The sequence below is a fragment of the Pteronotus mesoamericanus genome, unplaced genomic scaffold (assembly GCF_021234165.1).
Source record: "Pteronotus mesoamericanus isolate MK-2021 breed Mesoamerican mustached bat unplaced genomic scaffold, CSHL_Meso_final scaffold_83, whole genome shotgun sequence".
Classification (NCBI taxonomy): Eukaryota; Metazoa; Chordata; class Mammalia; order Chiroptera; family Mormoopidae; genus Pteronotus; species Pteronotus mesoamericanus.
Genome location: NW_026555328.1, coordinates 3,462,291 through 3,465,785, shown reverse-complemented (window position 1 = coordinate 3,465,785; position 3,495 = coordinate 3,462,291). Strand labels below are relative to the sequence as shown.

Below are 3,495 nucleotides of genomic sequence, written 5' to 3'. Positions count from 1 at the left end.
AGGTGTTTAAATATATGCATCCAAATGCAAATTTTATTGATCTCACTTGTAAACTTTGTTTATTGTTAATTATGTTAGTGTTGAAATCTGTATTTTGTGTAGGGAGGGAGGCGGAACTGGTGAATGACTTAGCTTCCATGAGCTCTATATTTAGGGCAGTTTTACAGTGAATGTCCAATGCTAGGCTCTATCCATTGTATTTTTTATATGTTTGGAAAATCTTGAGAAGAAAAAGAAAACAGACTTAAAAGATTAGAATCAAGTCATCTTCAAAGATCACATAAAATAATATAAATGAAAGTATTAGGATGTAAAAAAGGTTTTGTGCTTTACATACCAATTCTAAAAATGATGAGAAAAAATATCTTTTCTCACATATAGAAGATTGGTATTTATTAGCAGGGATTTAGAGACGAGCACAATTTTTAAAACTCTAATTTATTCCATGACATTTATAATGCTTTCCATATCCAGTAAAAAAAGAAAAAGAAAAAAAATGTACCTATATAGTATACTATCTCTTAAGAATTAATTCAGTGTTTCTGAACAAAATATTCTGGTTTCTATCTCTACAAATAAGCTTATTCTGGATTTTTCACATGAAGTAATTGTACAATAAGTACAATATGTAGTTTTTATTTGTTTTTTTTTCACTTAGCATGATGTTTTAACTGCTAATCCATGTTGTAGCATACATCAATACTTTTTCTCTTTTATAGCTTATTAATATTTTATTATAAGTACATAGTCCTTGTGTTACCTATTCACCAGTTCATTGACTTGTAGGTTATTTCTATTTTTCACTCTTGTGAATAATGGCACTTTGAATAATCCTTCTCATGGTGGCTATTTCATTTTACATTACTTACAAAAATGTCCAAAAATTCTACTCTTTCCAGACATTTTCCAGCATCAATAGCATCTGTAATGTTTTTGTTTTGTTTTTTATTGCCATCCTAGGTGTAAAGTGGTATCTCATTGTGGTATTGATTTCCATTTTTTTGATGACTAGAAAAGTTGAACATCTTTTCATGTGCTTTTCGCTATTTGTTTATCTTCTGTAAGAAATATGTGTATCTTCTGTTTAAATCTTTTTCCTGTTTTAAAATTTGGGTTGTTTGTTTTTTGTTGTTGAGTAGTAAAAGTTCTTTGACTAAGCCCTTACCATGCTTTCACTAGATAAATAATTTGCAATTTTTTTCTTTGTGTGGGTCATCTTTTCATTTTTTGATTATATTTGTTGGTGCACAAAAGTTTAATTTTAAAATTTTGATAAAGTCCACTTTACCTATTTTTGTCTTTGGTCTTTGTGCTTTTCATGTTAGAGGTAAGGAACTTGTCAAGAGCTTCCCTGAGCTGAGAGAGAGAGACAGAGAATTGAGCTGCCAAGTGCTAGTTAGCCAGTTAGCACAAGTCATAAATGAACAATTTAAGCCTTGAATTATTTATTACAATGGTAATCTCAGTCATAACTCATGAAAGTTAATGGCTATTTTTATATTTGTTCCTGTTATAGACTTCCTGAATAGCCTGGATGGACAAACGCAATCTAACAATGTTGAATGGATTTATTCTACTGGGGATAACAGAACTCCCAGAGCTGCAAGCTCCATTATTTGGGCTTTTTCTCATTGTATACATCATCTCCATGGTGGGTAACCTGGGCTTGATCATCCTCACCAAGATAGACTCCTGGCTACACACACCCATGTACTTCTTTCTCAGACACGTGGCTTTCAGTTGTTCGACTGCTGTAGGACCCAAAATGCTAGTAAATCTAGCTGTAAATCAGCATACAATCTCCTACAATTGGTGTGCTATCCAACTCACTTTCTTCAGTATGTTTGTCACTAGTGAAAATCTCATTCTGTCTGCAATGGCCTGTGACCGTTATGTGGCCATCTGTAACCCTCTGCTCTACAGGGTCATCATGTCACGAAGATTATGTCATTTGCTGGTGGTAATACCCTACCTATACAGCTTCTTTTTGTCTTTGCTGACCACCATAAAAATTTTCATTTCATCATTTTGTGGTTCTCATGTCATCAGGCATTTCTATTGCGATAGTCTGCCATTGATATCTTTGCTCTGCTCAGACACACATGAAATTAAATCGATCATTCTGTTTTTTTTCAGCTTTCACTTTGGTTTATTCTCTTCTGATTGTCCTTATGTCCTACATTCTGATCTTGGTTGCCATCCTCAGGATGGGCTCTGCAGAGGGCAGGCACAAGGCTTTTTCTATCTGTGGAGCTCACCTGACAGTCATAGTCATATTCTATGGTAGCCTGTTATTTATATATCTGCAGCCTAAGTCCAGTCATTAATTTGACAATGATAAAATGGCCTCTCTATTTTACACATTGGTCATCCCCATGCTGCATCCCTTGATTTACAGTTTGAGGAACAAAGAGGTGAAGAATGCCCTACATAGAACTTGCAGAATGTGTGCAAATATTCTACTTAAAATTCACTGTAAGATAGGCTAGCAAATTCTGTATCAGCCAATGTGTGCAATAACTGGCATTGCTTTAAATTTATACTGTTACCTCTACAGGATGAGAAAGAATAGATGCATAATGAGTCCAGAAATAAACAAAATTGTACATTATTTTCTTTTTTAAATAAATTTTTATTGTATATTTTCCATTAACATTGAACTCCCTTATACCCTTCTCCCTCCACAGTCACCACACTGCTGTCTACTTCCATGAGTCATTTTTTCTTTTTGCTCTATCCTGCCACCCCATGATCTTCCTACCCACCCAGGCTGCCATCATGTTAACTATGAATCTCTTTCTATTGCTTGTTAGCTCACTGTGTTCATTACACTCTACATCTAAGTGAAATAATATGGTATTTGTCTTTGACTGGCTTGTTTTCTTTAGCATGATGTTCTCTAGTCCATCCATGCTGTTGCAAAGGGTAAAATTTTCTTCATTTTTATGGCCAGGTAGTATTCCACTGTGTAAATTATGCATAGTTGTTTTATCCACTCATCTACTAATGGACACTTGGGCTGCTTCTATATCTTGGTGATTGTACATAACATTGCAATGAACATAGCGGTGCTTATGTTCTTTTGAATTAATGTTTTGGATTTATTTGCATATATTCCCAGAGGTGGTATTGCTGGGTCAAAAGACAGATCCATTTTTAATTTTTGATGCATCTTCACTGTTTACCAGAGGAGCCGCAGCTGTCTGCATTCCTACTAACAATGTACAAGGGTTCCTGTTTCTCCACATCCTCACCAGCACTTGTTGTTTGTTGATTTATTGATGATAACCATTCTGACAGGTGTGAGGTGATATTTCATTGTGGTTTTAATTTGCATTTCTCTTATGATTGGTGGCATTGAGCATCTTTTCATATATGCATTGGCCATTTGTATGAGAAAAAAATATATCACTAACAGATGGCTATTGCCTGCTCATACTTCGTATATTAACTTATATTTAATTTCAAATCAGATTTGTGTTATTCTTCATATAG

The 3,495-nt window shown here is 34.3% G+C and overlaps 1 pseudogene; it reads left to right on the top strand.

The window, feature by feature from the left end:
* The first annotated feature begins 1,534 nt into the window (after positions 1-1,534).
* LOC129062705 (olfactory receptor 8K3-like) lies at positions 1,535-2,489 on the top strand (annotated as a pseudogene).
* The last annotated feature ends 1,006 nt before the right edge of the window (positions 2,490-3,495 follow it).